Source organism: Giraffa tippelskirchi, chromosome 12 (genome assembly GCF_054371585.1).
Source record: "Giraffa tippelskirchi isolate mGirTip1 chromosome 12, T2T-mGirTip1v1.2.pri, whole genome shotgun sequence".
Taxonomy (NCBI): Eukaryota; Metazoa; Chordata; class Mammalia; order Artiodactyla; family Giraffidae; genus Giraffa; species Giraffa tippelskirchi.
In genome coordinates, this window is record NC_137286.1 from 44,129,622 (window position 1) to 44,142,073 (window position 12,452).

The 12,452-nt window shown below is 39.6% G+C and overlaps 1 protein-coding gene across 50 annotated transcripts in view; it reads left to right on the forward strand.

Moving 5' to 3' along the window:
* The window catches only part of CPEB1 (cytoplasmic polyadenylation element binding protein 1), a 112,533-nt gene that overhangs the window by 30,561 nt on the left and 69,520 nt on the right, over window positions 1-12,452 (forward strand). The gene's annotated exons all lie outside the window — the stretch shown is intronic.

Genomic DNA, 12,452 nt, shown 5'->3' on the forward strand with positions numbered 1-12,452 from the left:
TAGACCGCTTCCTTGTGAAGTCTCTGAGTGATCTTGAATCTCAGTAGCACTTCACCCCTCTCGTAGTTTGCCTTGTGGATTGGGTCCCAGTGGGTTGAAGACATCCTTTGATTATAATATTTTCACGAGACGATTATGTGAAAAAAAGTAGGTCAGAGGTGACAAGACTATTTATATATACAATTATGAGTTACATGTTGCGGTAGATTTTGTTATAGCTACATTGGAAACATTTTAAAAAGTGATTAATACTTGATGTAACCCAACATAGTCAAAATAGTGTGTTAGTGTATAATCGTATAAAAGCTGTTAATGAGAGATTCTTTTGTTAGTGTTATGATTTCAAAATCCAATGTATATTTTACATTTACAGTATAGCTCAGTTTGAATTAGCTACATTTCAAGGACTCAGTGGTCACATGTGACTAGTGGCTACTGTACTGGATGGTGCAGCTCTTGGATATTTTAATTGCTTTTAAAATGCATGCAAGTCAACAAGCATTTGGTTTTCCTGATATTTAGGGTGTTCCACAGAGCAGTGGAGGGAGAGGGAGGTGTCTCCTGAAGACAGTTCTTCTCAAGGAGGCTTGGATGTCCCAACAGTGTTTCATAATATTTTTGTGGGAGTTGCAACATATTATAGGAATGTTGTTGGACTATTCTTTGTTTGACTTATTTTAGATGAAAGCGAACATGTTTTTAATTTTTTAAATGGACCATGAAAATATTTGGTAAAACAGGGATTCTCAGAACAAGGACAGGTAATTGCTGTTTCTTTAGTTGTAAATTCATTGATTTATCTTTAACTTTGTCTTGGAAATAATTCCCACAAAAATGCAGAAGCATGTGAACATAAAGTAAGTGTTTAACGGGGAAGTTTATTAGGAAGGAGATGGCCCCATAGAATTCATTTATTAAATTGTGCTGGGAGAAAAGTGAGAGAAGAAAATGGGAACTGAGGGACACAGGTAAGTCTTGTCTCTCCTGACTTCCAAAAAAGTATACGTGTAATGTTTCCTATTAATTGGGGTAAGCCATGAGCTAGCTCTTATTTTTTGTTTAGCTTATGTCAAGTGAAAGATTCAGAGAACCTGCCTGGTTCTATGTGTATGTTTTTCTTTTTTCAGAAAGTTGCATGAATTATATTCCAGTAAGAATGACAGTCAACAGTGACTTAAATCTCACTGGGTTGCTTCAGACACGCTGGAACATTTATGGTTTATAGCAGAGCGTTTTTCAGCTGATGCTAGGTTGTTGACCAGAGTAAAGGGAAGGACTCCTGGTCAGTTAGACAGGAGCTTTGAGATGTGTGTGTTCACAGTTGGCCAGGGCACCCAGTGACCTCAGTGTTAAGACCCAGGCTCTGGTCACTGACTGGCCAAACTATAAGGTGTAGACTTCTTGAGCTCTACAGGGGGGTCTTCTCAGGGCATAGGTTCAAGAAGTGCAGTGGGAAGAGTACCTGGAAGAAATAAGGGAAACCTGGGTTGTAAGGTTGACCTTGGGCAGTTAGACAAAGTAGAGAGCTTTTTCCAGCTGTGGGACAGGATGGTGCCTGCCCCAGATGCCTCACAGCGCTCTCCTTGGTGGGGGCTGGTGGGGGGTGCTCAGTAAGGAAGCAGTGCTGCTTGAAGGGACCTCCTGGAATTGTAGGAGAGGTTCTGGTCAAGGTGCTCAGTAAGGTGCTCAGTAAGGGTGCTCAGTAAGGGTGCTCAGTAAGGGTGCTCAGTAAGGGTGCTCAGTAAGGAAGCAGTGCTGCTTGAAGGGACCTCCCGGAATTGTAGGAGAGGTTCTGGTCAAGGTAGCTGGTGTTCTGTGCCCTTTGGACGTACCTAGCCCCCGCGGTGTGGTCAGCTCTCTCATTGTCCCCGCCTGAGATGCTGGTTCCGGGTGTGGGCTCTGAATCTTGAGAGGTGAGGCAGGGCTGCTGGCCTGGAGCAGAGAGCAGCATTCCCAGGCTTCCGCAGCAGGGAAAAAACCACCTTGTGGTTAATGCGCAAATAAACCTGGGTGTGTATTTTCCATGAAGCACTTTAATCTGAATTTGTAGCTTCTGGTCAGAAGTAATATTGTTACCTAAGTAGATAATTAGCATTATAGAAACCCAAGAACAAGATTGGTTATAACAGTGTCATAACTAGGGGCTAAAGTAGCCGTACAGTGAAATGTCCAGCAGTTATTAATATGTTTGTAGTAGATTACTTAATGGTGTAGATAGTCACAGTACCTGAAGTAAAAAGCAAAGTACAAAACAGTGTGGTCTCAGGAATATATATATGCATAGAAAGACTGGGAATGACAAGACGTAAATGGAACAGTGAAGGTGTAATGGGTAAATTTTTTTTTCTGTGTGCTTTTCCCCACTGATTTTTCTGTAACAAACATGTTTTATAGTAAGAACAACTTGTTAGAAAAGAGTATATCTTGACACAGTGTTTCAGCCTTGATATTTGGATTTTGCATAGGTACATTTAATTGTGCAACTTACTTCATATAGGTACACTTAACTTTGCAATAGTCATATGCTGTTTGTTTTTTTATTTGAGCAAATGTTTGATTTGTCACTTAGAAGGCTTGTGTTAGCTGTGACAGAATTTCATTGTTCCAGTACTCTTGCCTGGAAAATTCCATGGACGGAGAAGCCTTGTAGGCTGCAGTCCATGGGGTCGCTAGAGTCGGACATGACTGAGCGACTTCACTTTCACTTTTCATTTTCATGCATTGGAGAAGGAAATGGCAACCCACTCCAGTATTCTTGCCTGGAGAATCCCAGGGACGGGGGAGCCTGGTGGGCTGCTATCTATGGGGTTGCACAGAGTCGGACACGACTGAAGTGACTTAGCAGTATGCAGTGAGAGTCTTATCAGAACTTTACAAGTCAGCTGGTAAGGTGTTATTGGAAAAGTGCTGTGACAAGGTCCAAGGAGGGAGAGACTGTGTTGGTTGGGGAATGAAGAAACACTTTCTGGATGAAGCAGCGTTTGAAATAAGCCTTGAAGAAGAGAAAGTTACTTCAGTGTAACTGGATATTGAGTAGGTTTGTTGTTGATTCAGGATTGGTATTGGGGTCCACAGCTGAGATCAAATGCGTGTTAGATGACCTGTGGTAAAGTGACAGTCCCCAAGAGTGGGAGCCAGATACCTCACCGAGGGCTTCCACAGAGGCCACAGAGCTGTCCCTCTACCACAGACCTCACCTCAGCCTTTCCCTGAGCTGTCTAGGAAGACTGCTTGGGACGGGCAGCATGCAGGGTGACTCTCCCTGCTCTTGGTGGAGCACAGCAAGGCGGGAGCTGCTTCCACTGTCAAGCCAAGTGAGGGGAGTGTCTCCAGAGAGGAGCATTTGTGTAGATGGAGGTTGCTCCTAAGAAGGAACACAAGGTGTTGAGCCCCTTGTAAGTCAGCAGACTCGCTGTCTGTCCTTGACTGAGTAGAGGTGAGCGAGAACTTGAGAGGATGATGTGGGGCAGGGAGGGTGGGAGGGCGACTGGAGCTGTCTGAATGCCCACCGTTGACGCACAGGGAAATGGTGACTTCCTCTGGTTCAGGAGACGTTGTGGGAGGCTGGAGCTTTCTGGCTGGTATTGTGCCAAGACCCTTGTTGTGGGTGGGGTTGGGGTGGGGCCAGGAGGTTAGGCCAGAGCTGGACTCCTCATCCAGGCAGCTCCTCAGAGAGGGTGCCTGCTTCCTCAGGGGCCCTTCCCCACTCTCTGCCTAGTCCTTTAAAATTCTGAGGAAGGAAGGAAATGGGCTGTAAATGGACATGTGATTGAAGCATAAATGAACTGAGTATTGTTAAGTGTCTGTCAAGTGTGAAAATTGTTAAGATGACTTTAAGGGACATCTTAATTATGGGATAGGCCTGAGGCAGTGTCTGGAGGGAAAAGTTTCATGTTAACTCACTGAGATGAGACCTCTCAGAGACTAGTTAAAATAGCTTGGAAGCTCAGAAGAGGAATAGATAAGTTAAAGTAGTTCACAGAAAGTAAGGTGTGGGACTGAAACGCTGGTTAAGATTTTTTTATTATAGTGTAATACACATACAGAAAAGTACACATCATAAGCGAAGAGCTCACACTGTCTTCAGCTGAACACAGGCAGGTAACCAGCAATGCAGATCTAGATGAGCTGCCAACTTTCAATTTGGGACCAAAGAAGTGTATAATTGTACCTGGATATATTGAATTTCTGACTGAGATGGTTTCCTTTTTTATTCTGAGAGTATCATCACTAAATTATCTGAGAAGCTGTTCTGAAATAAATTTTAATATGTTCAGTCCCAGCTAACAGGAGACAGTTGAAATTACTCTTGAGAGGTCTTACTTCCCATAAAATAAATTTTTTTTTCCTGGAACCTTTATTATATGGCTTTAACAGTTAAATTTTTAACTTTTAACCTGAGTATAACAGTATATACAGAAAAGTATGTATGATATATACCTAAAAGTATGATGCTTTTACTATGATAAATATGCAAATTTAGTGAGTTTTCACGCACTGAACAAATCTTGTATATCCATTTGTACGTAGAGATAGTAGACCAGAAGCCCCCTGGCAGCCCTACAGTCTCTTGACTAGTAAAGGGTAAACCACTGTGCTGACTTTTCAATGCATATGTTAGTTCTCCCTGTTTCTGAACTTACATACATAGAACCATAAATGTGTGCTCCTCAGCTGTGAGATTGACCCGTGTCACAGCCAGTGGTTGTGGATCATTTGTTCCCATTGCTGTACTGTATTCTGTTGTGTGAATATATTCCGGCTTATTCTACTGTTAATAGACATTTAGGGCTATTCTGAATAGTGCTACTCTGAACATGTGTTTTGGTGAACTTACTTCTATTGAGTGTATCCTGGGAGAGTGTTGGCTGGTAGAGTATCTGTGATTCTGTGATTTCAGCATTAATGGATGCTGCAGTTGCACCAGTTTACACTTGTGATACTCACTGTCAGATGGTTTGGGTTAGTTCTACATCCTCACCAATATTTGGTATTGCTTTTTTCCCCCCTGTGACTATTTTGGTGCCTATGTAGCGGCATCTCTATTGTGGTTTTAAGTTTTGTTTCCGTGATGACTTATGAACTTGAGCATCTTTTCATGATGTTTGTTGACCTTCGCACATCCGCTTTCCTGAAGTGCCTCTTCAAGTCTTACACACTAATATTTCTTTAGAATTACATACCTTTTTCCTGTTTAGCTAAAGCTATTTTCTGTTTACTATTTTATATGTTCTACAATAAAAAATCTTTTCTCCAAACCTGTGGCTCGTCTTTATACTCTTAATTGGTATTTTTTTAATAACGTAATTTGAATTTTATGGAATGCAGTTTATCAACTTTTCATTTATGGCTAATGCTTTGTTGTGTCCTGTTTGAGAAGTGTCTTTCTATTCCAGAGTCATGAAGATATTCTGCGTTTCATTTAAAAAAACTTACTATTTTACCTTTCAGTCTTAACATTTGCAACCCGTCTTAGATTTCATATTGTACACAATGTAAGGTGGAAGGTCCAGGTTCATTTTGTTCTGCATAGATAGCCAGTTGACCCAGCACCACGTTGGGAAAAAAAAACTTTTCACCGTACTACTGTCACCTCTCTCATAAGTCAAGCATCTGTATTACATGTGCACATCTGTTTCTGGAGACTTTTCTCTTCCATTGTTTATCTATCCTCATGTCTTAGTCACCACAGCTTTCTAGTCGATTTTGATACTTGGTTGTAAAGTGCTCTTTGTCCTTCGTGATCCTTGGTTCCTCTTGGACATTTGCATTTCTACATAGTAATGGGGTGGAACGACATGACACTTGACAAGGTGAATCCATGACTATGTGGAGATGCAAGTTTTTGTTTATATTAAAAAATACTTTGTGTAGTTAAAAGAGTACATGTAGCATGTATGCTGTGATATCAATCTGAAAAGGTCTCCAGATCCTTGCCCCAGAGTTCTTTTCCTTTATACTGTCTGGTGTTTCTGTATGTTGTATAATTGCTGACTTAGATGAAATCATGGCAGGAATGCTGTTCTGGTGCTTAATTGAATGTTCTCTGCCTCAAAAATCCTACCCTTATTTAAGAGCGACTTGGTTTTCATCTCTGAAAAGCTGCTCACATGTTCTGTTGTCTTGTTTGGCTCTGTTAGATGGAGGAGGATCATTCTTGGCTATTGCGGATTGTCACTGACCCACCATGTGGTGGTATAAATATAAACATGTATATTCTCTAAGTGAGGAGTTTATAGTTTTGAAGAAAAGCATATTCAGTGTACCCATTTCGTAATAAACCTACACAAAGTAAAGTGCAGATTCTGGATGCAGGTTCCATGAGAACAAATCCTGGCGGTGCTACTGACTTGCTCTAACCTTAAAGGTTAAGTTTTTGTGACATAGGAGTAGTAATAGTACACATTTATAGGATTTTTGTGATGCTTGAATAAGATATGTGTATTGAATACTCAGAATAATGCCTATAACTGCACTTACTAAATGCTGGTAGTATATGATTATGATGGTGTGTGTATATATAGCATGCAGTCATGAGAGCATTGCTGTGTTCGTGCATTTTTTTAAACTTTTTATTTTGTAAAAGAACCCACCTGTCAGTGCAGGAGACAGGGTTCAATCTCTGGGTTGGGAAGACTGCCTGGAGGAGAGGATGACAACCCTCTCCAGTATTCTTGCCTGGAGAATCCCATGAGCAGAGGAGCCTGGCAGGCTACAATCCATAGGGTCACACAGAGTCAGACACAACTGAAGTGACTTAGTATGAACACACATAGCTGATTAACAGTGCTGTGATAGTTGCAGGTGGGCAGCAGAGGGACTCAGCCATACATACACTTAAATCTGTTCTCCCCCAGACTCACCTGGGTCATGTCTTTTTAAAAGGTGGACTTCTGAGCCTTCCCTGGTGGTCCAGTGGTTAAGCCCCTCCATTCCCACTGCAGGAGGTGCAGTTTCAATCACTCGTCAGGGAACTAAGATCCCACATGCTGTGCAGCATGGCCAAAAGAAATTTTTTTTATATTAAATTCTGTTCCCACATTCAATGTTGATAACATCTAGAATTTTGTTTATTGTGGCAAAAATAAAATTTACCATCTAAAGTATTTTGGGGTGTACAGTTCAGTGATACTAGATACATTCACATAGTTGTGCAAAAGTCACCACCGTGTATTGGCCTAACTCTTCATCTTGTAAAACTGAAACTCTACACCTGTTCAGCAGTAATTCCCCATGCTTCCTCCCCCTAGTTGTTGGCAGCCACCATTATACTTTGTCTTTATGGTTTTGACTACCCTCAAATATGTGGAATCATACACGTGTTTCTTTTTTGTGACTTGCTTATTTCACTTAGGATAATGTTCTCAAGGTCTATCCATGTTGTAGCATATAGCAGGTTCCTTCCTTTTTCAGGCTGAATAATATATTCTGTTGTACACATGCAGCGCGTTTTGCGTATCCATTCGTCCATCAGATGGGTACTTGGGTTGCTTGCACATTTTACCTATTGTGAGTAATGCTGCTGTGAATGAACATAGGTGTACAAGTATTTCTTTGAGATCTTGCTTTCAACTCTTTTGGGGTATATACCAAGAAGTATAATTGCTGGATCACACAGTAATTTGTTTTTTTAATTGCCATACTGTTTTCCACAGAGGCTATACTGTTTTTCATCATCTCCTAGTAGCCCAAGGATTCCAATTTCTCCACACCTTCACCAACACTTTTCTTTTTTTAGATAGTAGCCATCCTAGTGGGTGTGAGGTGGTGTCTCATAGTAATTTCGATTTGCATTCTCTTGTGATTAGTGACGTTTAGCATATTTTCATGTGCTCATCGGTCATTTCTGTATCTTCTTTGTAGAAGTATCTGTTCATGCCCTTTCCCACTTTTAAATTGAGTGGTTTGGTTTCTTGTTTCTTGAGTTTTAGGAGTTCTCTCTGTATTCTGGATGTTAATTCCTTATTGGATCTTGATTTGCAAATATTTTCTCCCATTCTGTGGCTTGACTTTTTACTCTGAAGAATAGTGTGTTTTGATGTACAAAGTTTTTACATTTTCATGAAATCTTACTTGTCTATTTTCTTTTGTTACTTGTGCCTGTGAAGTCATATTCAAGAAATCATTGCCAGACCCAGTGTTGTGAAAATTTTGTCTTATGTTTTCTACTAAGTTTCATTGTTTCAGGTTTTATATTTTGTTTGTTGATCCACTTTGAGTAAAATGGCATTGGATGAGAGTTCAACTTCATTCTTTCGCAAGTGGATGTCCAGTTCTCCAAGTACCATTTATCGAAGACTGTTCTTTCCCCTATTCAGTAGTCTTGGCATTCTTATTAAAAGTCATTTGACCATGTCTGCAAGGGTTTATTTCCAGACCTTCTATTCGGTCTGTATGTCTGTCTTTATTGCTAATACCACACCGTTTTAGTTACCATACCTTTGTAGTAAGTTTTCAAATCAGGAAATGTTGAGTCCTGTTTTGTTGATCTTTGTCAAAATTGTTTTGACTGTACAGGTCACTTGAGATTCCATATGAATTTTAGGACAGGTTTTTCTGTTTCTACAAAAAGTCATTAGGGTTTTGATGGGGATTGCATTGAATCATTTTGAATAGCATTAACATTGTAACAGTTTGAAGTATTCCAATTCATGAACATGGGATGTGTTTACATTTATTTATGTTATCTTTAATTTTTTTCAGCAGTGTTTTGTAGTTTTCATTTATGAGTCTTTTACCTTCTTGGTTAATTCCTAAGTATTTTATTCTTTTTGATGTTATAAATGGAATTGTTTTTGTAATTTCCATTTCAAATTGTTCATTATGTATATGAATGCAGCTGATTTTGGTGTATTAGCTTGGTATCTGCTGGCTTTGCTGAATTCATTTATTAGCTCTAACAGCATTTTTTGTGGAGACTAGGATTTCCTGCATATAAGAGTGTATTCTTCTCAAACAGATAATTTTACTTTTTCCTTTCCAACTTGGATGCCTTTTATGTTTCTTGTTTAATTAACTGCTCTGGCTGAAACTTCCAATAATATGTTGAATAAAAGTGGTGAAAGCACACATCTTTGTCTTGTTCCTGACCTTAAGAGAAAAAGTGTTCAATCTTGCACCATTGAATAGGACGTTTTCTGTGGGTTTTACATATATGGCATTTATGTGAAGGTAATTTCATTCTGTCCCTTTTCTGTTAAAAAAGAGGGTTCAGGAAAGGATGCTGAATTTTTAATAACATTTATTTACTTATTTGCATCAGGTCTTAGTTGCAGTGAGGGTGTTGCTTTGAGATTTTTCTTGTTTTTTAATGTGATCTTTTATAGATACAGATTTCCTTCATTGCACTGCTTTGCTGTGGACCTTAAGTCTTTGTGTGTTGTGTTTTTGTTCTCCTTTGTCTCTGAATGTTTCTCATTTCCATTCTCAGTTCTTCCTTGATCCCTTGGTTGTTTAAAAGTGTTACTCAGTTTTCACAGTTCTGTGAATTTTTCAGTTTTGTTACTGATTTCTAACTCCATCCAGTTGTTGTCAGAGAAGATACTTTGTATGATATCTTTAAAAATCTATGGAGACTTTGTTGCCTGAAGTATGGAAAATGTCCCATAGGCAATTGGTAATGTGTATTTGTTGTTGGGTAGAATGTTCCATGAGCTTCCCAAGTGGCACTAGTGGTGAAGAATCTACCTGCCAGTGTAGGAGACACAAGATGAGTAGTTTCGATTCCTGGGTGGTGAAGATCCCCTGGATGAGGAAAATGGCAACCCATTCCAGTATTCTTTGAAAAATTCCCTGGACAAGAGAAGCTTGGCAGACTACAGTCCATGGGGTTGCAAAGAGTCTGACACAACTGAACACACACACACAGTGAATGTTCCATATACGTCTGTTAAATCTAATTGCTTAATTTTGTTGCTCAGCTGCTGTACTTCCTTATTTAAATATTTTCTGTCATTTATTCACTATTCTGAGTGGGATATTTAAGTCTCCGACTGTTACTGTAAACCTATTTCTCTCCCTTCAGTTCTTAGGTTTTGCTTCATATATTTTGATGATAATTATATATTGTATAGTTATATTGAGGGTTTTATTAACATATAAAGTCTTTTCTTGTCTGTATTAATGTTTTTTTTAGTCTGTTTTGTCTGCCATTAGTATGGCCACCCCTGCTCTCTTCTGGTTACTGTTCCTATGGAATATTTTTTTATGTCCTTTCACTTTCCTTCTGTTTCTGTTTTTGGATCTCAAGTGAGTCTCTTGTAGATGAGACCTCTGGGATCAAGTGTTTTTATCCATTCTGCATATCTGTGTTTTGATTGGAGAGTTTAATCCATTTACATCATTTAATTGCTGGTAAGGAGAAGACTGAGACCAAATTGCCAACATCCTTTGGATCATAGAAAAAGCAAGAGAATTCCAGAAAAACATATGCTTCATTGACCATGTTAAAGCCTTTGACTGTGTGGATCACAACAAACTGTGGAAAATTCTGAAAGAGATAGGAATACCAGATCACCTTACCTGCCTCCTGCAAAACCCGTATGCAGGTCAGGAAGCAATAGTTAGAGCCAGACATGGAACAATGGATTGGTTTCAAATTGGGAAAGGAGTACGTCAAGGCTATATATTGTCACCCTGCTTATTTAACTTATATGCAGAGTACATCATGCAAAATGCCAGGCTGGATGAAGCACAAGCTGGAATCAGGATCAGAGGGAGAAATATCAATAACCTTAGAGATGCAGATGACATCACCTTTATGGCAGAAAGTGAAGAAGAACTAAAAAGCCTCTTGATGAAGGTAAAGGAGGAGAGTGAAAAAGCTGGCTTAAAAGTCAACATTCAGAAAACGAGTTCATGGCATCCAGTCCCATCACTTCATGGCAAATAGATGGGGAAACAATGGAAACGGTGACAGAGTTTATTTTCTTGGGCTCCAAAATCAATGCAGATGGTGACTGCAGCCTTTAAATTAAAAGACACTTGCTCCTTGGAAGAAAAACTATGACCAACTTAGCATATTAAAAAAGGAGAGACGTTAATTTGCCAACACAGGTCTACATAGTCAAAGCTGTAGTTTTTCCAGTAGTCATATGTGAATGTGAGAGTTGGACCATAAAGAAGGCTGAGTGCGGAAGGATTGATGCTTTTGAACTGTGGTGTTGAAGACTCATGAGAGTCCCTTGGACTGCAAGGAGATCAAACCAGACAATCCTAAAGGAAATCAACCCTGAATATTCACTGAAAGGACTGATGCTGAAGCTGAAGCTCCAATATTTTGGCCACCTGATGTGAAGAGCTGACTCATTTGAAAAGACCCTGATGCTGGGAAACATTGAAGGCAGGAGGAGAAGGGGACAACAGAGGACAAGATGGTTAGATGGTATTACTGACTCAATGGACATGAGTTTGAGCAAGCTCTGGGAGACGGTGAAGGACAGGGAAGCCTGGAGTGCTGCAATCCATGGGGTCGCAAAGTGTTGGACGTGACTAAGCGACTGAAAAACAACAACAAAGGAGAAGACTGACTTTTACCATTTTTTCCTATATGCCTTATAGCCTTTTGTCTCTTATTTCCTGCATTCTTGTTCTCTGTGTTTAGTTGATGTTTTTGTAGTGAAATGTTTAAACTCCTTCTTAATTTTTTGGTGTGTAAATTCTGTCGCTATTTTTGTGGTTGCCATGGGGATTACATTTAATGTCAAAGTTATAAGACTGTAATTTGAGTTTACAGCAGCTTAACTTCAATAACATAGAAAAACTTATGCTCTTTTGCAGCTCTGTCCCCACCCTTTTCCGTTTTTGATGTCATAAAATTGTCTTTATACTAGTGTGTACCTCAAAAGATAAACTAAAAATTCTTTCAGATGCGTTAGTCCCCTACATTATGTAGACAATATGATTGGGAGTTATAAACAAAAGTTACAGTAGTATTATCTTTTACATTGTTTTTTTTCCTTAAATGTATCAGTCTCTTAAATCATGTAGAAAAAAGGCACAGCCAGCAACTGTTGTTAACAGTCATGCTTGCTTTTTTTTTTTTTTAATTATTTATTTTAGTTGGGGGCCAATTACTTTACAATATTGTAGTGGTTTTTGCCATACATTGACATGAATCAGCCATGGGTTTACATGTGTTCCCCATCCTGAACCCCCCTCCCACCTCCCTCCCCATCCCATCCCTCTGGGTCATCCCATTGCCCCAGCCCTGGGCATTTGTCTCATGCATCAAACCTGGAATGGTGTTCTGTTTCACATATGATAATATACATGTTTCAATGCTATTGTCCCAGAACGTCCCACCCTCACCTTCTCCCTCAGAGTCCGTAAGACTGTTCTATGCATCTGTGTCTCTTATTCTGTCTCGCATATAGGGTTATCGTTACCATCTTTCAAATTCCATATATATGCATTAGTATACTGTATTGGTGTTTTTCTTTCTGGCTTACTTC